Source organism: Bufo gargarizans, chromosome 3 (genome assembly GCF_014858855.1).
Source record: "Bufo gargarizans isolate SCDJY-AF-19 chromosome 3, ASM1485885v1, whole genome shotgun sequence".
NCBI lineage: Eukaryota > Metazoa > Chordata > Amphibia > Anura > Bufonidae > Bufo > Bufo gargarizans.
Window position 1 is genome coordinate 229,051,518 of NC_058082.1, and position 25,055 is coordinate 229,076,572.

The following is a 25,055-nucleotide window of genomic DNA, read 5'->3' on the forward strand; positions in this document are numbered from 1 at the left end:
AGAGGTTCTGCGAGCAACACCACCACCTGGGTCACCAAGTATCTCCACAATGTCCCACGAAAGCGTTCAGCTCTCCATCTCCCAAACACTGGAGCGGAAAAGGAAGTACCCCCCTACCCACCCGCGATCCCTGGCCCTGAATGCCAGCATTTCTAAATTGCTGGGCTTTGAAATGCTGTCATTCCGTCTGGTGGAGACGGAGAGTTTTAAAAGCCTTATGGCGGTGGCTGTCCCACAGTACGTCGTGCCCAGCCGCAACCACTTTTCCAGGCGAGCCATCCCTTTCCTGCGCAACCAAGTGGGGGACAAAATCAGGTGTGCACTGCGCATCGCCATCTCTGGCAAGGTGCACCTCACTACGGATACGTGGACCAGTAAGCACGGTCAGGGCCGTTATATCTACATAACAGCACATTGGGTAAATGCAGTGGCGGCTGGGCCTGAGGCGGATAGCAGTTTGGCGCATGTCCTTCCACCACTGAGGATTGCAGGGCGTTTCAGTTTGCCTCCTGTTGCTTCCTCATCCTCTAACAGCTCCTCATCCGGTCAGCGTAACACCTTCACCACCAACTTCAGCACAGCCAGGGGTAAACGATAGCAGGCAGTTTTAAAACTTATCTGTTTGGGGGACAAACTGCACACTGCGCAGGAGCTGTGGATGGGCCTTGACCGATGAGTGGTTGGTGCCGGTGAGCCTCAAGCCTGGCCTGGTAGTGTGCGATAATGAGCAGCTCTGGGACTAGCCGGTTAGATGCACATCCCTTGCCTGGCACATGTGCTGAATTTGGTGGTGCAGAGATTCCTTAAAAATTACCCTGATATGTCAGAGCTGCTGCATAAAGTGCAGGCCATCTGTGCGCGCTTTCGGCATTCTCACCTTGCTGCTGCTCGCCTGTCAGCGCTGCAGTGTAACTTCGGCCTTCCCGCTCACCGTCTCATATGCAAAGTGCCTACAAGGTGGAACTCCACTGTGCATATGCTGGCCAGACTGTGTGAGCAGCAGAAGGCAATAGTGGAGTTTCAGCTGCAGCACGCACGGGTGAGTTGCTCTGCGGAACAGCACCACTTCACCACCAATGACTGGGCCTCCATGCGAGACCTGTGTTCCTTGTTGCGCTGTTTCGAGTACTTCACCAACATTGCCAGTGCCGATAACGCTGTTCTCAGAGTTACTATCCCACTTCTATGCCTCCTTGAAAAAACGCTTCTTTCTCACACTCCCTCTCCGGCGTGGAACCCTGATTCGCCGATAACCGTGATCAACATGGTAGGCTCAGAAAAGAACATTGAAAGTTAATAGAGAAGATATCCAAATGGATGGTGGTAGTGTAGGCTACCTCCTCCTCCACCGCCACTGCCACCAAAACTGCAACATCCACTGCCTCCTCAACCTCCTACTCCATATGGACCTCATCCTCCTAGATCAAGATTATTATTTTTATTTTTGCATATTTTATGTTATTTAAAGTCATTTCCCTATTAAATTTTCGGGGTGAAATTCACAAATTTTTGGGTGTGATGTACCACTGCTATACCTAGTAGACAGGTTAAGAAAATTCACTAATTTGTGTGTTACATTTTTAGGTGAAATTCACCAATTTTTGGGTGTAATGTACCACTGCTATACCTAGTAGACAGGTTAAAAAAATTCACAAATTTGTCTGTTACATTTTCGGGTGAAATTCACCAATTTTTGGGTGTGATGTACCACTGCTATACCTAGTAGACAGGTAGAAAAAAATCACTAATTTGTCTGTTACATTTTCAGGTGAAATTAACCAATTTTTGGGTGTAATATACCCCTCCTCTACCTAGTTGACATCTTAATAAATTTTGCAAATTTTTCTTTTACTTTTTTGGGTGACATTAAACAAATTTTTTTCTGTCATAGACCCCTGCTCTACCAAGTAGACAGGTTAATAAATGTCTCTATTTTTTCTATTACATTCTTGGGTTGATATTTTACAATTTTGGACGTGAATAAACCCCTGCTCTGCATAGGTGACAGGGACTTACATTTTCTAAAATTCATCTTTAATTGGCCCTTTCATTCGATCCTTCTGCTTTAATGATTTGTCCCACATTTCCGCTTCATCCCATTGCAGCCATTGACCTCCCATGGATGTGGTCTCTCTTTCTCACACTCCCTCTCCGGCGTGGAACTCTGATTTACTGATAACCGTGATCAACATGGTAGGCTCAGAAAAGAACATCGGAAGTTGATAGAGAAGATATCCAAATGGATGGTCGACGTCACAGGGACATGCGATCAGGCAGAAGTTATCTAGAGTCAACAAAACGGCAGCAGGGCCTCTCCTGGCTAACGTTTCCAAATCCAAAATACCCCAGTGACATTCCCTATAATTTTTTATTAATCATTCCAATAACAGGGCATCTTAAGAATCCTGTAGTGTTATTTATTGTCACTACCTCTCCGAGTCGGGAGTGGGTAATTGCTGCACGCACTTTCCTTCAATTCTTCTGTTTTAATAGCTTTTCCCACATTTCCGCTCGACAACATTTAAATTTCATGCATTGATTTCCCTTGGATGTGGTCTCTCTTTCTCATGATCTCTCTCCGGGGTGGAACCCTGATTCACCTCTAACCATTATCAACATGGTAGGCGCAGAAAAGAACATCGAAAGTTGATAGAGCAGATATCCAATTGGATCGGGAACATTATGGGGATGTGCAACATGGTGGGGCTACACAAACTGACTGATGGTTCTGCCCCCTGCAACTTCTGGGTCTCCAAATTGGGCACATGGCCAGAGCTTGCCCTTTACGCCTTGGAGGTGCTGGCCTGCCCTGCAGCCAGTGTTTTGTTTGAACGTGTGTTTAGCACGACTGGAGGGGGTTATCACAAGATTATTTTATTTTTAAATATTTTATGTTGTTATTTAAAGTCCTTTCCCTATCCACTTTTGATTGTAGAGCACTTGCCATGCTCTTAACCACATTTTGCTGGCATTTGCAGCCCTCTAGCCCTTTCTATGATATTTTTACAGCCATTTTAGTGCTCAAATGTTTGGGTCCCCATTGACTTCAATTGGGTTCGAGTTCAGGTCAAGTTCGGGTCCCGAACTTGAACTTTTTTGTGAAGTTCAGCAGAACTCGTTGAACCCGAACATCCAGGTGTCCACTCAACTCTAGTTATGGTGCATGTGCCAAAATGTGTTGGCATGGCATATAGCAAGAATACAAATCCAGGAGAGAGTTCAGCACAACTTTCTAGCTCTGTCAATCAATCAGAGGTAGGCACTGTTCAAAGAAAGCAGTGGAGCTTGTGTGCAACTAGAACACCCTCATTGCTCTTAAGGCCTTATTTGAATATTTATGGGATAGGAGATGATTTTACACAACCGCAGGACATTTAACATATAATATTTTCTACTTACATGTAGTTTTTAGGTTAGTCAACAGTTAGAAAGAAAAGTATTATTCAAGACTGTAACATTTACTGCAAAGAACAACAAATGCATTTTTTTTTTTTACTTGATAAAACAATTGGTGACAAGTGTACTGTAGTTCTGAAAATTAATAAAAGCAACCCTAAAACTAGCACAATATTTAGAAACCCAGAGATAAGTAACATTTGTTAAGTGCCAAATAATTCTTTTGTCAGTCTATCTAGCATGACTTCTAAGCCTTACAGTATTAGGCATGAAATCCAAGTGATAATCATTAATCTAAAATGAAACAAATATGTTATGCTACTTAGTGAATATTTGCATATGAAATAATTTTAATGAATATTATTTAAATATATTAAGGAATTATAAACTAGCATAGATAATCTGATTAACTAAAAGACACCCCTATGAAGATGCACAGAATGGATAGGCACGTGTCACACATGAAATCACAACTACAGATGCTCATACTAAAATAGAGCATTATAAATGTAAACTTGTTTAAACATAGCGTATAGTAAAAGAAGTGTTGTTCACAATGATTATAACATGTTAATTTTTGCCTAGTCTCATATTATATAGGGATTTATTGAATTAAACATACATTATATGGTTCCTTTTATCCATAATCCGTGCCACTCAGTTTCAGCTCATAGGGCGAATGCTGCAAATTACACTTATAGGGCGAATGCTGCAATTTACACTGATACACCCGCTGGCCGCGCTGTGCAGCATTGCGGCGGTATATCAGCGGGGAGGGTGGAGGAGCTGAGGGCCGGCATCTGGTTTTGTAATGGCAGCGGGGCACAGTGCAGTCACTGCATTCTATTACACCGGGCCCTGCTCACTGTAGTAATCATATCTAACCTGTAGGCAATGTTAAATTATAGAAATCATGTGCAATCCAGCCTGTAGTACCTACTACAATCTTCCGTAGCAGGCAGGAGGCTGGGCGGGTGGTGTAACTCACTACGTCACGTGCCTGCTCCTCCCACTTTATGAATGAAGCAGGCGGTGGCAGCGTAACTCGCAACGTCACGAGCCTGTGCCGCCTGCTTCATTTATAAACTCGGAGGAGCAGGCGCGTGATGTAGTGAGTTACGCCACCCGCCCGGTCTCCTGCCTCCTACGGAATATTGTAGTAAGTACTACAGGCTGGATTGCACATGATTTCCATAGTTTAACATTGCCTACAGGATAGATATGATTACTGTCATTGATCAAACCGCTGAGGAGCAGGAGCTGGAAGTAGAGGAAGTCGCAATGCTGAATGAATTCCCAGGGGGGCTACTCCATCTGGGACAAGTGAGCAGAAGTCTGAAGAGAAGTTAGAGGAGGATGGTGCCTGGGGGGAGGAGGAGCAAGAAGAGAAGGCTTTAAACTTTTCAGGGAACCTTGGTGTTGTCTGTGGATGGGGGGAGGAGACCGAGGACGACATTCTCCTTGGCGATGAGCAGGAGCCAGGGCACTCCACCGCTCCCAATTTAGTGCAAATGGGGGCCTTCATGCTCCAGTGTTTGAAGAGGGACCCCTGTATAAAAAGCATAAAGGGCAAGGACCAGTACTGGGTGGCAACATACTTAGACCCCCAGTAGAAACACAAAATGGCGGACATGTTACCAGCATCACAGAGGGCTGTCAGAATGCAGCATTTCCAGGCCTTGTGCAAGAGATGCTGCATTCTGCTGTTGTGGGTGCGGGTACCACCCACAGCGAAACAGGTGCGGGTACCAATCCTACCGCGCATTAAATTAGAGGGCGGTTTGAAGATGTGTTGGACACTTTCGATATGAAATTATTCTTGCAGCCAACCCATCAAAAGCCACCCTCCGGATCCAGCCCCAGGGAACGCCTAGACCAACAGGTGTCCGATTACATTGAGTTAACGGCCGATGTGGACGCTCTCAGAAGGGAGGAACCCCTGGACTACTGGGTGTGCAGGTTTTTCCTGTGGCCAGAGCTGGCACAATTTTCCATGGAACTCTTGGCTTTCCCCTTCGTCGAGTGTCCTGTCCGAAAGGATGTTCAGTGCAGCAGGGGGGATCATGACCAATAAGTGCACTTGCATAGCTCACGAATACCTAACATTTCTAAAAATAAATGGGGCATGGATCTCGAAGGAATTCAACACCTGTGACGACCACGGTTAATTGAGTTGATCATGCCAGCCCACTCATATCCGCCGCTACCCAGAACAAAGAATGGTCCCTGTCTTATGTAAATACAGTGGCATAAAAGGCCTTTTCTGTCCGGTGAATGCCTAATGTTTGGGGCCTATACTCCACTGGTATGCAGTAAAATTGGTATCCAACGACAATCTATTATACCTCCAGACACATAATCACTTGATCTTTTCAGTATGGTTAATGCCTAATTGTTGGGGCCTCGGAGAAATTCAACACCTGTGACGACCACATGTTATCGAATTTCACCTATTATCAATTAGGGTTTATTCAAGAGGAAGGATTTTGTTAGCCATATTTTTAATCCAATTTTATATTTGTAGTTCTTTTAAACATACCATATGTATTTTAAATGTATTTGTACTGGCCTACAGTAAATTGTTATCCAATGACTGTCTAAAGTACCTCCAGCCACATAATCACTTGATCTTTTCTGTCCGGTGAATGCCTAATGTTTGCGACCTGTACTCCACTGGTCTGCAGTAAAATGAATATCCAGTGACCGCCTAATGTACCTCCAGCCACAGTGGAGTACAGGCCCCAAACATTAGACATTCACCGGACAGAAAAGATCAAGTGATTATGTGGCTGGAGGTATATTAGGCAGAGAGCAGTATAATACATAGAGGAAGACTTGTTATTTCTACGGCCCCAAGCAAAGTTGTGTAGGACCGAGCTGCAGAGTATCTCGGAATCCTTTCCTCCACCCAAGGCTCTCCTCAATCCATCCGGACAGGGAAAACACACAAATTTCCTCAGGTAACCTCCACTCTTCCAACAAAACCTGCAGGATATCAAGGGGTCGAGCTGATAGTGAAGCATTATTTTCTCAGTTTCAAAGAAAATAATTTATTATACTCACAAACAACGACATGTAAAAGGCATATCATAAATATATATCTTTACATTGCCCGACCCGGGTTTCGCTCTCGCACTTCGTCTTCGCTCTCGCACATGCCCCTGACAGGCAATGGAAAGATATATATTTATGATATGCCTTTTATAATATAATACCTTATTTTATTTAAAACTGAGAAAATAGTTTTTCACTATCAGCGCGAGCCCTTGATATACTGCAGGTTTTGGAAGAGGGGAGGTTACCTGAGGAAATTTGTGTGTTTTCCATGGCCGGATGTATTGAGGAGAGCCTTGGGTGGAGGTAAGGATTTCAAGATACTCTGCAGGGCGGTCCTACATATTAACGCATTGAACTATAGTGTGTATTTACCCACGTCAGTTTAGGGACCTACAGCACCGAAAGTCCAAGCAACGTATCAGAGACTGCGTCTGCCAGGCAAAGTTATGTCTGGGATCACTAATCATGGCAGCCCCTCAGGAATCATTATTCCTGGCATCGGTTCCCTGTTTGTCCGCAACTGTATCTGCGTCCTTAGGACCCAACCCCTCCCCTATGCCAAATTCTCAATCCTAGTGCTAAAGAAATATTTGAACTGGATATTAGACACAGCACTACATACCTCTTGCATGCACTGAATTCTTTTCTTTGTAGATGTTCTTTTTTCCTCATTCTTATCCATTCAGATCAGATCATCATGACAAATTGTTTTAGCGATGTCTCATCTAAGCAAAGTATGTCACACAGACATTTAAGATTTCTAACTTTTCCATCATCCCCCTTTCCTGGTGCCCTAACAGTAAAGTATGTTCCTGCTGATACTCCCAAAACTGTGCCCGCTATGCTTCCCAATGCCCCCAAATACTATACCTAGCACTCCCAAAAGTCCCACCAATAATAATAATGCTTTCCCAGGATAATATAATGATAATGCTCCTCAAGAGTGCCCCATTAGTAGCAATGCCCCCAATATTGTGCCCAATAATAATAATGCCCCAGTACCTCCAGTAGTAATGATGCAGTTATAATGCTTGCTTGTATCGCCCCCAGTATTTATAATGGTCCGTATAGTGCATCCAGTATTTATAATTCCCCAGTATTGCCCCTTTGTGACCTCGTAACAATAGCTGCCAGGTGTTTGCTGTTTCAAACAGCAGAGGCCCGGGGCGAATGTCTGCGATCAGCTATAAGGCATCTTAGCTGTGAAGATGCTGGAGCTGCATGCTCCTACGCCCTAAACAGTCTTCCCTGGCAGAGATCAGGGAAGCTATTATATGCCTGTGATAGCCTGGAGCCTCAAGCAGGCTCCAATACCTATCACAGGTATGTTCCAATACACACCTGCAGGGGGCAGCGCTGTATTGGAATACAGTGACTTGTTCAAATCACCCACCTTTCCCCAAAATTAAAATAAACAATAAAAAAAAACATCATCACCTTGTTCAAAAATAACCATACTATTAAAATATAATATTATTTACCCTATACAGCGAATAGCGTAAAGGAAGAAAAATCCAAATCGAAAATTCGCCATTTTGTTACACTTCCCCAATTTTTTTTTTTTAAAGTGATCAAAAAGTCACACACTTCAAAATGCTATCACTGAAGGGTAAAGTTTGCCCTGCTAAAAAATGAGCCCTCGCACAGCTACATAGACATACGTGTACATTAAAAAATGTTATAGAAGTTAGAATATTGCAATAAAAAAACACAGTATTAAAAAACTGTATTAAAACACAATAAAAACTATATAAGTGTGGTTTCATTGTAATCGTATCGACCTGTCAGTTTTACTGCAATAGGGAACACCAGAAAAACAAAACCCATAAAACTGTGGAGGAATTGAATTTTTTTCCAATTCCACCCAATTTGGAATATTTTTACTGTGACTCTCTACATTATATGCAATATTAAATGGTTTAATTAGAGAGTACAACTTGTCCCACAAAAAACAAACCCCATATGGCTATGTGAATGGAAAAATAAAACAGTTATGGCACTGGCAAGGTGAGGAGTGAAAAACATAAATGCAAAAATGGAAACTCCCTAGATTCTCTAAAGGTTCAACAAATTATTAAAAGAGTATTGGTATGACTTTTATATGCTATACTCACCTCTCCCTGGTCTTATTCTGGCTGCGTACAGCGAGAGGACATAGTGCATGCACTATGACCTTACACTGCACGCAGTCGGGTCATAGTGCAGTGCGGGCCTGGAGAAGACCAGGGAGCATGACTGCAGGAAAGACCAGCGGACCTGCAGAGAAGCAGTGGAGAAGGAGAAGCAAGTTCATTTTTTTTTATTTTAGCTCTGATCTGAGGTCTGATGAGGGTCTAATATGGAGATCTGATGGACGTCTTTTCTGAGGTTTTATACAGTGGTATGATCTGAGGTTTGATATGGGGGTCCGATCTGAGGTCTGATATGCATTTCTGACTTGAGGATCTGATATGAGTGTCTGATATGGGGTCTGATCTGAGGTCTGAAATGGGGGTCTAATCTGAGGTCTGATAAAGGGGTCTGATCTAAGCTCAGATATGGGGGTCTGATCTGAGGTCTGATATGCTGGTCTGATTAGAGGATATGATATGGGGGTCTGATCAGAAGTCTGATATGGGGGTCTGATCTGAGGTCTGAACCTGCAAAGTAGCAGTGGAGAAGGAGAGGTAAGTTATTGTTTTTTTTATTTTAGCTCTGATCTGAGGTGTGATGAGGGTCTGATATGGAGATCTGATGCGGGGCTTTTCTGAGTTTTTATATGGTGGTATTATCAGAGGTTTGAAATGGTGGCCTGATCTGAGGAATGATATGCAGGTCTGATTGGAGGATCTGATATGAGAGTCTGATCGGAAGTCTGATCTGGGGTCTGATCTGAGGTCTGAAATGGGGGTCTAATCTAAGCTTAGATATGGGGGTCTGATCTGAGGTTTGATATGCAGGTCTTATTGGAGGATCTGATATGGGGGTTTGATCTGAGCTCAGATATGGGGGTCTGATTTGAAGTCTGATGATTTTTTTTTCTTTTCTTATTTTCCTCCTCTAAAACCTAGGTGTGTATTATCATCAGGTTCATTTTATAAAACAAAAAATATAGTATATTGTCATAGAAAAGTACTGTCATCTGTGTACTAGTGTGTATGCAATACAAGTAACACAAGACAATAAAACTACCATTTTGTTCAACTAATTTTCAGTGAAGCAAAAAACTCTTCAGCATTTCTGTATTAATGATACAACAAGATAAGGTGCAAGTGTTATTCAGTCAAGGGCAATTACGCATATCTATTATGTAATGCAGCAGACAGCTTAAGATGTTAGAAGTGGTTCATTTTGCCCATTAGTAGGAACATCATAAGGGTGCAAATGTCCTTTAATATGCAGCTTCCATAAATAGGCCATCTGTTTTCCATTAGATCAATATGGATAAGAGCTCAATTCATGCCAGAATTCTTTTCAGTATTTAATGTGAAAAAAATATATATAAAGGTAACTTTCATCCTATATATGTGAAAATTGGTTAGTTTGGTATCTGTTTTGTTGTGTAGCATATTTAAAAAGAATATGTATTTATGAAATCTAATATTCCAATTATGAATCATGCATGTGTTAATAAATCCGCCTGAATATCCTGAATTACTGAAAAAACACAAATATAACATGTTGTGCTTAATATACACTGCCTGTCCATTACGGCACGCATTCGCTGTGGCATTGTTTCGATTAGCTTCTGCAATGTCACAAGATTTATTTCCATCCAGTGTTGCATACATTTTTCAGCAGCATGAGGAGACCACAGAGTGGCAAGGTGACATAGTAGGGAAATGGCAGTAGCAGCAGCAGGAGACCACAGAGTGGCAAGTTGACATAGTGTGGATATGGCAGAAGCATCAGGAGGATACCACAGAGTGGCAAGGTTACATAATGTGGAGATGGCAGCAGCAGCAGGATACCACAGATAGGAAAGATGACCTAGTGTGGATATGGCAGCAGTATCAGGAGAACACAGAGTGGCAAGGTGACATAGTCTGGAGATGGCAGCAGCAGCTGCATCAGGAGACCACAAAGTTACCTGGTAACAGAGTGCAGCGGTGGGTGGCAATACCAGTACCCACTGATGAAGGTGGGTGAAATAGGGAGCACTTGGCATCAGATGTGTGACATAAGATGGGTTGCAGCATCAGAGTAGTAGCTGAGGCAGTTAGCCAGAAGAAACCGGTCTCTTTTATCAAAGTGTTGGTGTGGCACCATGGATGATCTAGTCTGATGCATCAGAAATTGGTGGTTGGAAATCCTGGTTGATCCATGCCTGATTGATCTTGACAAAGGTCAGTCTCTCCACATTTTGTGTGGACAGACGAGTTCTCCTTGGGGTAACTATGGCGCCCGCCACACTAAAAACACTCTCTGATGCCACACTACTGGCCGGGCAGGACAGCTTTTCCAGGGCAAACTTTGCTAGTTTCGGCCACAAATCCAATTTGGCTACCCAGTAGTCCAGTGGATCTTCAATTATGGGTGGCAGGATACTGTACAAGTATGTCACTACCTGCTGGTTTAGGTCCTGCTCCAGGTCTACCATCTGCTGGTGATTAGTTTCTTCATCATGCAGTTGAAGAAAGCTACTCATCACACCGCCACCCCACACCTCCCCAGCAGCCATGGTAGTGGAGCGTGAGCGCAGAGGGCACACCGGTCAGACCTGCAAGAGGATGGATGATGGTGCAGATAGGTAGCGGCCAACTGACTACATAGGATGTCTCTGTTTTGTCCTCCCTCTCATTGGGTGTAAAAAATGCCCCCATTCTGGATCGGTAGCAAGGATCCAACAAGGAGGAGAGCCAGAAGTCATCCCTCTGCCAAATGGTGATAATTCGGCTGTCACTACGCAAGCAAGTGTGCATGCATTGTGCCATTTGTGCAAGTGACTTGGAGGAACTCCCTGCCTTTCTCAGCACCCTGTAGCTCCTCTCACTGCTCCTGCTCCTCCTCTCCTGTCAGCTGAGTAGAAAAACCATCCAATTAGCTACACATTGAACTGGAAAAGGAGGAGGGGGAGGAGGACATTGGAGCACAGGCAGCCACCCCCACAGGGCTCATGTGGCCATGAGATCTAGGCACCATGTCTCTAGTCCCCTGACCAGCCATTGTTACCACCATCTGTTCCAGGACATGAAGCAGTGGAAAGACGTCATTTATCCCGTAGTCCCGGCGACTGACAAATAACGTGGCATTCTCAAAAGGCGTGAGCAAACGGCAGGTGTCACACATGAGCTGCCACTGACTAACATCAAAGTTACACAGGGGAGTACTCCTATCCGCTTGAATCATCAAGAAATCATTGATGGCCTTTCTCTGTTCGTATAGTCGGTCCAACATATGGAGGGTGGAATTCCAACGGGTGGAAACATTGCATATCAGCCTATGTTGGGGGATGCCGTTCTGCGGCTGCAGCTTAAGGAGGGCGTGCTTTGCAGTGTACAAGTGGCTGAAGTGTATGCAAAATTTGCTGCCCATTTTTAGGATATCTTGCAGATGGGAGGAAGACCTCAGGAACCGCTTGACAACCAGATTGAGCGCATGTGTCATGCAGGGCGCATGGCCTTCCCATGTATGTTCTTCCCATTGTCGGTCAGCATGGTTCCGATTTTCAGTTGACGCGGAGAAAGCCAGGATTCGATTTCTTGATGCATCACACAGAGCAGTTCCTCCTTTGTGTGACTCCTTTCACCAAGGCAAACCAGGTGCAGAATTGTGCGACACCGCCGTGCCCTGCACATGTGGTATGCTGGAGGGGCACTGTGACTTGTCCCTGCAGTGGAGGCTGAGAACAGGGTGGCGGATGAGGAAGCAGAGGCGGACATTGTTGCAGGACCAAGGCCGTGACAACGTGGAGGCGGAAGCGGCGTGACCTGGCCAAGTGTCTGTGCAGGAACTACCTTCACCCAGTGAGCCATAAAGGACAGCTTCACATGTTGGCGCTGCCGTGCACTTTGGCAGACATCAACAGACTCAAGGACTGGGCCACCTTCTGTTCTACATATTTGTGCAGGGCTGGAACTGCCTTTTTTGCTAATAAATGATGGCTTGGGACTCTCCACCTCAGCTCGGCACAAGCCATCAGTTCTTTGAAAGGTGCAGAGTCCACAACTTGGAAAGGGAGGGAGTGCAGCACCAGCAACTTGGATAGGAGCACATTCAGCTTCTGCGCCATTGGATGTGTGCACACATACTGCTGTCTCTTGGCAATTGCTTTGGTAATCGATTGCTGATGGAATGACTGACAAGGATTAGGAGGAGGAGGAGCAGGAGCATCTGGACCAGCAGAAAATGGGAATGACAGACAGCTCCCTTTGGCTGAGGTGGTGGAACCTTGAATGGCTGAAACCACATGCGTGCCACTGGGTGATGCAGCAGTAGCTGGGGCAGTCTGGACCACTACATCAGAGCCACATTTCTCCCAGGCCACTGCATGGCAACGCTGCATATGTTGACGCAGGGCCGTAGTGCCAACATTGGCACCCTGGCCACGCTTTACCTTCTGCCCACATATTCTACATTTGGCCACATTAACCTCCACTGGCAGCTTAATAAAAAACTGCCACACAGCCGAATAGGTGATTTCCCCCCCAATATTCCACACTGACAGACTGCTACCGCCACTGCCTCCGCGAACCCCTGCACCACTGTTTCCTGGACAGGTAGGCTGCTGCGAAGCAGGTGGTCTACCCCGAGCACGTTTGGCTCTTGACCTGCAAATGCTGCCACCCTGCTGACTCCCAGCCATGCTACCACACAGCTGGCTCAGCCACTGCTTCACAGACAAGCTGCGACCCTCTTTTCCTGATGATGATGAAGCCCCTTCTGCATCTGGCTCCCAAGTGCAATCGGCTTCATCATAATCAAGTAGTGTATGCTCACCTCCTCAATGGTCTCTGGGTCAGGAACCTGACCGCTCGCAGCACAAGCTCCTGCGCCACTATCCTCATTACTACTTGCCCGCCTAGCGGAGAAAGCGGTGGATGTCTCCTCCAGATCTTGGCTGGGAAGTAGCTGCTGACTGTCCTCTAGCAGCTCGTCTTCGTTGTATAGTGGAGCTGAGCCAACAGCATACAATACTTCTGTGGCTGATGGAACAGCAAAGGACCGAGACAGGTTGAGGACAGGTGAGGGCACAGGGCCTGCTCCCATACCATGCCAACTAAGAGTTGTGTCTGACGAACCCACCGACTGTTGGCTGGGGGTGTCTAATGTAATTTGGGATGACGTGGATGACCGAGTTAACAAATCAAGAACTGCTGGGTTGCTGGTCAAGACACAACTGCGCTAGATGACACCAGAAGCTCATTCCTCTCGCTGTGACTCTTGCTGCCATGCCCACTTACTCTGCTGCCACATATGCTTGTGCCTGAAACATTCATGCCTCTTCCACTCTCTGCCTGACATACTTGTAGCTGAACTATACAAATTTAAACAGAAATTAAAACATCCCTAAAAGCGTCAAATATATTTCACTACAATAAACTGCAGAAATGTACTGAGAATATATATTTTTCTTGTACTGAAACACGACCCTATATGCTTTTACCAGAAAAAAAAACTCTGAGTGAAGTGTGTATATATATATTTCTTGAAGTACTGAAATACATCCCTATTCGCTTTCACCAGAAATAACTGCAGAAGTGAAATGCGTATATATTTTTCTTTTTTTACTGAAATGTGCCCCTATACATAAGCTTTCAACAGAAATAACTGCAACAGTTCAGTGCGTATATATTTTCCTTTTTTAACTAAAAAACGCCTTTATATGCTTTAACCTGAAATAACTGCAAAAGTGCAATGCATATATATTTTTCTTTTTTTGCTGAAATACTCCCCTATATGCTTTAAAAAAAAATGCAACAGTGCAGTGTGTATATATTTTCCTTTTTTTACTGAAATAAGCCCCTATATGCTTTCACCAGAAATAACTGCAACAGTGCAGTGCATATATATTTTCCTATTTTAACTAAAATGCGCCCCTATATGCTTTAACCAGAAATAACTGCAACAGTGCAGTGGGTATAAATTTTTCTTGCTGTGCTGAAAGATGCCCCTATACGCTTCACCAGAAATAACTGCAACAGTGCAGTGCGTATATATTTTCCTATTTTTACTAAAATGCGCCCCTATATGCTTTAACCAGAAATAACTGTAACAGTACAGTGCGTATATATTTTTCTTGCTGTGCTGAAATATGCCCCTATACGCTTCACCAGAAATAACTGCAACAGTGCAGTGCGTATATATTTTCATTTTCATTTTTTTCTGAAATACACCCCTATATGCTTTCACCAAAAATAACTGCAACAGTGCTAACTGCAACAGTGCAGTGCGTATCTATTTCTCTTGTAGTACTGAAATACGCCCAATATACGCTTTAAACAAAATAACTGCGAGAATTGAGAATATATTTTTCTTGTTGTACTGAAATGCGCCCCTTTATGCTTTCAACAGAAATAACTGCAGAAGTGAAATGTGTATATATTTTTCTTGTCGTACTGAATAAGGTACTAAGATATAAGCTACTAAAGGCTTTTCAAAATAACAAAAAGCTGCAATGACAGAGCTGTCTAATGACTATTTGGATCCCCAAATAATGGTTCCCTGCACTTGAAAATCACTTTCCTATCAGTGTCACTAGTGCCTTCTGACATCTCTCCCTGCACTAAGATGCTGTGAAATTATTCCCATCCCTGCACTTATAAATAATTTTTTCTATCTTTTTTTTAACTTGCTGTCCCTAGCACCTTCAAACGTCTGTCCCTGCACTCTGAATGCTGGAAAATGTCTGACTATAAGATGGCCAACGTATTTATAGGGCTGTGACAACACAGGGCTGTCTGGCTGCTGATTGGCTGCATGCAGGCATGTCAATCTGGGTGATCACACCTTCCCAGAGTTCCTTGCCCCATGTCCTCAGCCCTCTCTTGTGTAACCCCCATTTTTGGAAAATTGCGATTCGTTACCACTAAGCGCGAGGAAATTTGTATTTGTTGCTAATCAAATTTTTCCTGAAATTCGAATTGAATTCAACTTCGGCAGCTTCCATTCGCTGATCTCTAGATATGACCTCCGACTTCTCCTCATTCTAACCCGGTGATGCCTTTACTGATCTTTGGACTGTTGGATTGCTTGTAAGCTGTCTGTCCTGACCTCAGCTTGTTTCCTGAGTATAGTTTTGCCTTATCCCTCCTTGCTTTACTTGCTTTACATTGTTGTCTCTTGACCCTGTAGGCCAGCAGTCTCTGAACTGGAAATACTCCAGGGAGTAGCAGCTAGGTGGTTCCAGTACAGCAAAATCCAGATCCCATTATAGGGGTTAAAGTGTAAAGACCAGGGGACTGCTAAAATAACACCCTTAGGAGTTGCCCAGAGCCAAATGAGTCAGTCCAGTAAGCGCTGCAGATCCAAAGTTGTTTCTGTAACAGGAACCCATTTTTATTTTACTGCTGCTGTGCAGCAAAGATCTTTTCCTGCTAGTATAGTAGTAGGTGCAGCATTTAAGATGACAGTATAATAGAGCTATTGTTCTCCTGATAGGCCTAGGTAAATGCCTACAGAAGAACAATGTGCTTAATGCAATGTGTGATACTCTAAGTCACTTATCCCCCATCTGGCCACAGTGAATGGTCTGACTGAGAGAGTCAAACGTGGCTGTTTGCAGTGCTAAATGCTTAAACAAAGGAGGAAATTCAGAGCTGAGCAGGAAGTAACATGGAGTGACTTAAAAAAAAATATTATAAAAAAAATACAAAATTAAATATTCAGACATAGGATGTTAATATGAAAAGTGTGGTGGTAGTGTCCCTTTATGTTAGTCTTACAAATGGAACAAATTATGATGCTTATTGTACACTTTTGCCTTTTTTTTTATTGTCACATTCCATAAAGTTATGTATAGAGATATGAACCAGTGAAATCCTGCAACAGACAATATATAACTAAGTGCTAAAAACCTTTCTAAGATCTTGATAGTCTTTCCACTTAGTGCAGCTGCCCATGTGCATGTTCTCTGGTTTCCATGGATTCAGAGCATTATTCAATTTGTTTAATAAATATCATTGCTGGCACTCATCTTCCCAGAGCTATAGCAATTTTATTCAAGTGAAGCACACAATGATTTCAGCAGCCCGCCTTAATATGATCTTGGAAATTAATTTCCCATGCAAGCCCTGACATTGATAGTAAAGTGGATAGATGCTGAATTAATTTACTATTTGTTGCTGGGGCACCCCAAAGCTGGTCCCACTTATGGACGTGGTAATTGCAGCTAGATGGAAATGAAACCATATCAACAGAAATAAATGCTAGAATTCATATAAAAGTAACATATTGTGGGATTTAGGAATTTCAAATAAATGATGCATTTAAGTTATCAGTGCAGCACCATCAAAGAGCCTGCACAAAAGTATTGGCCATGACCTTTTTTCCTGTAACAGATGGAGTATTTTCCTGTGAATTAATATTTGATTTTTTGCATGAATAAAAAGGTCTATCCAAATACCAAAAATTAATTGATATTAATATTGCAGAGGCATCATTCCAGAGCATTTTAGGATCACAGGCTATTTCCAAACGAATAGCTTGATATGTTAATTCTTCCGGGAATACTTCAACCAACGAACATCAAGAAACTCAAATATTGTGATTAGAGGCCAAAGTCACCAAAAGGGTTTTCAAATGTAAATTGGATATAATCTGATAAATGTTCTCATTGTAAATGTTCAGCAGGTTATAACTGTTGCAGCATTAGCATATTATATCACCTTATTCAAAAGGCAGAAAGAGAAGCTTCAAAAGAAAAACTGTAAAATGCTTTTTTTTCAGTAACTGTTAGATGGATTCCAGCCGGTAATGTCCTGGAACCTTTGGATTCTAGATTTAGAAAATGTTATTCTAAAGCTAATCCTAAAAATCACATTGTTACATAATAACATAGGGGGTCATTTATTAAGATCGGCGTTAATATCCCTTTAGCTGGTGTGGATGCGCTGAATTTATATAAAGGCACTGGTCTCTACAAAACTTTGACGTATCCACCACCTGTCTAAATCTATGCCAGCTCCCTTGCTGGCATAGATTTAGACCATTTTCTATGCCTAAAACAGGCGTAGAAAATGATAAACGAGGAGGGCCTACTAGCCCATCCCCTTACCAGTCCATGCCACACACCCTTTTCTAGACTTGGCCTGAGTGCGGAAAGGTCACTGATATATGTAAAAAAAAGACCTATATCTGTTTGTAAATGACCGCCATAGTTTGTATGGATGAAATAAAACATATGTTTATCCAGTTTAGTCTGTTATCCTGAAAACTTGATTCAGAGGAAAGCAAAAATCCCTAATGAGGTAGAAGACAATTTTCATCATTTTAGGGGGGAAAATCCTTCCTAACTCCAATCAGAATAACAACCTGGATCAATGATCCTTCTTCAAAAATCTAGTAGCTGCAACCTGTAACATTATTACACTCCAAAAATGCAACCAGCCCCTCTTGAACACTTTACTCAAATATGTTACTTGAATACCGTATGTTTGCTGTATGCAGCTAAGTGCCATGAATGCTTCCAGCGCATATGGCCCCATGTACCTGGTGTATGCAAAAGAGTATCATTATGTTATATGTTATTGTATTGGCATACCCTTTTCCTCAGTATAAGGAAGTGTTCTTTGCTGTGCTTTCCTATACATAGGGATACAGTAAAAATTATTTATACTATTTGGTATTGATTTGTTTCACAATGTGAGTTAATGGAATGTACAGTATGTCACTGACATATGCAGCCTTCCGTCGGAAACAAACATTGGGGAATATTTGTAGTGTATATCTCTGTCAGAAGGGATAAATGAGGTGTGAACAAGTCCTTACTACAAGCAATAATAGAGATGAACGAATCGACGCTGACAAAGTGGAATTCGATCCGAATTTCAGGAAAAAAATCGATTTGCAACGAATTTTCGTGGTAACGAATCACAATTTTCCTAAAATGGCGGCTACACGTGTGAGGACTGAGGACATGGGGCAAGGAACTCTGGAAAGGCGGGAGCACCCAGATTGACATGCAGGCAATCAGCAGCTAGCCAGCCCTGTGATGTTACAGCCCTATAAATACGGCAGCCGTTTTAGATTCTGCCATTTTCCAGCATTCAGAGTGCAGGGACAGATGTTTGAAGGCGCCAGGGACAGCAAGTGGAAAAACGATTGTGGAAACAAAAGACAGAAAAAACTATTTATAAGTGCAGGGAAAGTAGATGAATCATTTCACAGCATCTTAGTTCAGGGAGAGATGTCAGAAGGCGCTAGGGACATTGATAGAAAAGTGATTTACAAGATCCAAATAGTCATTAGACAGCTCTGTCATTCCAACTTTTTGTTATGGGGCTGCATGGGTTATGTTGAAAAGCCTTCAGTGGCTTATATCTTAGTATCTTATTCAGTACAACAAGAAAAATGTATATGCATTTCACTTCTGAAGTTATTTCTGTTGAAAGCGAATAGGGGCATTTTTCAGTACCAAAAAATATATATATATACCCACTGCACTGTTGCAGTATTTCTGGTGTAAGCGTATAGGGGCGTAGTTTAATACAACAAAAAATATATTCTCAGTTCACTTCTGCAGTTATTTCTGTTAAAAGCATATAGGGGCGTATTTCAGTAACATAGTAGCATAGTAACAAAGTACATAAGGCCGAAAAAAGACATTTGTCCATCCAGTTCGGCCTGTCATCCTGCAAGTTGATCCAGAGGAAGGCAAAAAAAAATAACTGAGGTAGAAGCCAATTTTTCCCACTTTAGGGGAATAAAAAAATTCCTTCCTGACTCAAATCAGGCAGTCAGAATAACTCCCTGGATCAACAACCTCTGTCTAGTAGCTTTAGCCTTTAATATTATTACACTCCAGAAATACATCCAGGCCCCTCTTGAATTCCTTTATTGTACTCACCATCACCACCTCCTCAGGCAGAGAGTTCCATAGTCTCACCACTTTTATCAGGGTGAGGGTGCTGGTTGGGTGTCATGAAACTGTCCCAGGCTTTGGAGAGTGTTGCCCTTCCTCTGTTGGAACTGCTGTGTGTTCCCCTTGTCTCCCCTCCTCGGTTGGCCAAGGAACTACATACTCTGCTGCCAGCGTTGTCAGATGGAAATTTTTGGAGTAATTTTTCAACAAGGATCTTCTGGTATTGAACAATTTTGCTCGTACTTTCCACCAGAGGAATGAGAGATGAGAAGTTCTCTTTGTAGTGGGGGTTGAGAAAGGTGAACAACAAGTAATCTGTGTTGTCTAAAATGCATATTACGAGCGGGTCGCGGGAAAGTCAGCCTAACATGAAGTCAACCATGTGTGCCAGAGTACCAACAAGTAAGACTTCGCTGTCGTCATCAGGAGGATCACTCTCAATCTCCTCATCCTCTTCCTCCTCCTCTGCCCACCCACGCTGAACAGATGGAATTAAACTTTCATGGGTAATACCCTCTGTAGCGGAGGCAACCGTCTCCTGCTCCTCCTCCTCTTCATCGTCCAATTTGTGCTGGTCTGGCTATCACCCTGTGTAATGTCTTCCCCCATTTCCACCTCTTCCACATGCAAAGCGTTGTCCTTAATTGTGAGCCGCTAGCGTTTGCGTAGACACAGAAGTGGGATGGTTATGCTGATAATAGCGTTATTGCCACTCACCATTTGTGTTGATTCCTCAAAGTTTCTTAAAACCTCACAGAGGTCAGACATCCATGCCCACTACTCACTTGTAAATACAGGAAGCTGACTGGAAATGTGACGACCATGTAGCAGCTGGTATTCCACTACTGCCCTCTGCTGTTCACAAAGCCTGGCCAACATGTGGAACGTCGAGTTCCAGTGTGTGCTCACATCACACAACAGCCGGTGAGCTGGCAATTTCAAACACTGCTGCAGCGTTGACAGACTGGCTGAAGCTGTCGATGACTTGCGGAAATATGCAAACATGCGGCGCCCCTTCACCAGTAGCTCAGGCAGATTGGCGTAGGTTTTGAGAAACTGCTGAACCACTAAGGTTAAGACGTGGGCTAGGCATGGGATGTGTGTGAGCTTGTCGAGCTCCAAAGCCTCCACCAAGTTACGGTCATTATCAGACACAACCAGTCTGGTCTCTTATCCCCTCCCACAGCTCAGCGGCAGTGTGCTGTTTGTCCCCTAAGCATATCAGCTTCAACACAGCCTGTTACCTCTTCCCCACTGCAGTGCTACACTGCTTCCAGCTACCGACTGATGGCTGACTGGTGCTGCACACAGATAATTTGGAGGTGGAAGTGAAGGAGGAAGTGGAGGAGGAGAAGTGTGGGTTGGAGCCACTAACGTAGGTGCTGGCGGAAACTTTGATCAACATAGGGCCCACAATCCTTGGTTTCGGTAGCACCTGTGCCATCCCCGGGTAGGACTCACTCTCGGCCTCCACAACATTCACCCAGTGCGCCGTCAGGGAAATGTAGCGTCCCTGGCCAAATGCAATTGTCCATGTGTCCGTGGTTAAGTGGACCTTCCCAGTAAGGCTACATGCACACGACCTTGGTGTGTTTTGCGGTCCGCAAAACACGGATGGCGTCCATGAGCGTTTTGCAATTTGCGGAACGGCATGGACAGCCTTTAATATAGCTGCCTATTCTTGTCCGCAAAGCCCGGACAAGAATAGAACATGTTATATTCTTTTTGCTGGGCCACGGAGCGGAGCAGCAGATGCGGACAGCACACGCCTAAACGGACAGCCAAAACTGCGGCTCGGATGCGGACCAAAACAATGGCCATGTGCATGAGGCCTTACTGCATTGGTAAGGGAACATGTGATGTTACGGTACACATGTTGGTGTATGCCGGGCATGGCACACCTTGAAAAATAGCGGCGGCTGGGGACTGCGTAACGCGGGACAGCCGCCGACATGAGGCTGCAGAAGGCTTCAGTGTCCACAAGCCTAAATGGCAACATTTCCAGGGCCAGTAATTTGGAAAGCTGCGCATTTAGTGCTATGCTCTGTGGGTGGGTGGCTGGGTATTTGCACTTGTATTCAAATGCCTGGGGTAAGGAGATTTGTATGCTGCGCTGGGACACAAAAGTGGATGTGGGTGCTGATGGTGCTTGCGAAAGTCCAGGTGCAGGAAGGAAGGCATCCGGGCCTGCGCCTTCGACAGGGGATTGGCGAGCACGTAATACAGGGGAAGTGTTGTGACCCACAAACACAGATTGTGGACCCAGGCATTCGGCCTATCTATTTGGGTGTTTTGATGCCATGTGGCGGATCATGCTGCTGGTGGTGAGGTTGCTAGTGTTCACGCTTCTGCTTATTTTTGTATGGAACAGATTGCAAATTACAATTCTTTTGTCTTCTGCACTTTTCTCAATAAAGGCCCAGACTGTGGAACACCTACCCCTTGGCAAGGGAGATTTTCACAAGGGGGGGCTCTGGGGAACAATTGCAGACCTGTTTGGTGTGGCCCGCATTCTCCCTTTTCCCACTCCACTGCCTCTTCCAGCCTATTGCGGTGCAGCAGATCCCTACCCCTCTGTACTTCTGTCCTCGCTCGGCTTTCCACCTTCCCAGGTTGGTTCAGTGATTTAATCGTCCACCACCTCCTCTTCCACTTCCTCACTCTGCTCATCCTCCTGACTTGTTGGCTTAACCACAACCTCAGTGATTTAACTGTGTCTCATCCTCTTCCTCAACCTCTTGAGACGGTATTTGCCGTTGAGTTATTCGCAACTGTATCTCATCATGATCCACCTCATTAAACAGTAATTGCCATTCCCCACCGTCATCTTCTTGTGATTGTGGATGCTCAAGAGTTTTGGAATCAGGGCACAAGATCTGCCCTCTTTAAGCGTGCTTGGTGAGAGGGCCAAATCAAGGAATGGCACTGAAAAGAGCTCTTCAGAATATCCGAGTGTGGGATCACTTGTTTGCCCAGACTCTCCATGGTGGGAGGAAAGAGGATCAGGGTGAGGATTGGGTTGAGCAGACTCTTGGCTACTGAGACTGGACTTGGTGGAAGACAGGGTGGTGCTTAACCGACTGGGAGCATTATCTGCTGCAATCTAACCGACCACCTGTTCGTACTGGTCTGACTTCAAGAGTATTGTCTTGTGCCGGCCTGAAAACTGGGACATGAAACTAGGTATCGTGGATGATTGTTTTTCTTGTGCTCTGGCAGCAGGCACAGTTTCACCGCACCCAGGGCCATGGCCTCTGCGTGCACCATCAGCTTCACATCCACTGCCCGTCCCTCACTGCCTGCCTTCTTCATATTAAATGTTATATATGATTTAAAGTCTGTCACATGTACAGTATGAGCAAACAAATTTAAAAGTGTATTTGGGATGTGGAAACGTCACACAGAAGATTTCCCGCAGATAATGTCAATGCTGTCCACAGCGGCTAATGAAAAATTACAGCAAATGTTACAGGTATTTGGAATGAGGAAACGTAATACAGGAGAGGTACCACCGGTAATCTCACTGTCCGCAGCGTCTACGCAAAAAAGTACACTGTATGTCACAGATAGATTTTTAAAGTGCACACGTTACACTGCAGATGTGGCCCTAGTAATGTCACTGTCAGAAGCAGACACAGTCTATTGACAAAATAGACTGTATGTAACAGATACATTTTTAAACACATGATACACTGGAGATGTGGCGCTGGTAATGTCACTGTCAGAAGCGGACACTGTCTATTGAAAAAGTACACGCTATGTCACAGAAAATTTTTGGATGCGCACACTTTACACAGGAGATATGGCGCAGCTAATGTCACTGTCCGCAGCGGACACCATCTACGGAAAAAGTACACTGTATGTTACATATACATTTTAGAAGCGCACACGTTACACTGCAGATGTGGTGCTGGTAATGTAACTGTCCACAGCAGACACTGTCTATGGAAAAAGTGCACTTTATGTCACAGATACATTTTTTAACTGATAGTGACAGCTCTTTGGATCTCATCTTGAGAGTTGACAGCAACAGATTCCAAATGCAAATAGCACACTCAAAATTAACTCTGGACCTGTTATCTGCTCATTGTAATTGGGATAATGAGGGAATAACCCACACCTGGCCATGGAACAGCTGAGAAGACAATTGTCCCATTACTTTTGGTCCCTTAACAAGTAGGAGGCACATATGCAAACTGTTGTAATTCCTAGACCGTTCACCTGATTTGGATGTAAATACCCTCAAATTAAAGCTGACAGTCTGCAGTTAAAGCACATCTTGTTTGTTTCATTTCAAATCCATTGTGGTGGTGTATAGAGCCACACATTTTAGAATTGTGTTGATGTCCCAATATTTATGGACCTGAATGTACGTTTGGTTGGTGGTGCTGCCCAGGAGTTTTTGTTTTGTAGTCTACCATGTCATATATACTGGTTTATATAACTAAATGATTTTCCTATTTCATGACATAAAGTCATAGTTTTATTAAAGACACGGAGGCGAGTATTGCTATCTCCTTCTTTACTTTCCATCAATAGCAGCAAAGAAGAAATTTACATAATCATAACAATAAAGGACCCTCCCCTGACAGATCCTATAATAAGCAGTGTCCTCTTTAGTAACTTCCTCTTTCTTTGTAACCGTGACACCAACTGCATAACCGTAACTGGAACCGTAACCGGAAACTGGAGCTGGACCCGAGAACGACAATCAATCTGGTCCATCACACTGTAGAATTCAAGCCAACATGGCTAACACCTCCGGAAACCCGGGACAACGTAGAAGTCCATACGCCGTGGAACCTTCAACCTGAGCAAATAATATAGCCAGTGTAAGAGTCAGGCAGAAACTGAACAAGATCGACCCAGGAAACGGTCGTACATTATAAGGTCGCTGAAAACAGAACCATAAACAGTCATTAATACAATTACACGTAATAAATAACCATAAAAGACAATGTAAACAGTCCAATAATAATAACACCACAAAAGGGCGGGCAGGAAAAACCCAGGGCGGGCAATACTCGCCTCCGTGTCTTTAATAAAACTATGACTTTACGTCATGAAATAGGAAAATCATTTAGTTTTACAGCAAGACACGGAGGCTCATATTGCAAGTTCAAAGCTGATCAACAATAAATGAAAACACATGAGGTGGCGGATGAAAATAAAATTCTCTAAACGTCGAGGCCCTAGACCAATCAGCCAAACGCAAAATGTCCTCCAAACGAGCCCCCGAAACAGCCAGGGCAGTGGCCGCCGCGCCCCTGGCCGAATGAGCGGTAAAAACCGCCGTATCAATCCCCGAAAGGGACATGACCCACTTCATCCAACGTGCCAAGGTGGGACTAGTCACCGGGCCAAAAGGATGGCGAATAGAGAGGAACATTTGTGGGATGTCCGCAGAGCGGTGAGTCCGAGTGCGCAACTCATATTCCCGCAAGCGGGCTACAGGACAAAGCGCCGGAGAAGACGGGAAACAGGGATAAGACACAGACCGAATATTGGTCTTGGTGCGCCGCGTAATGTTAAATGTGACACCCTCAGGAGTAAAGGATCTCGCATCATGATCCAGAGCCCTGACATCAGAAACCCTCTTACA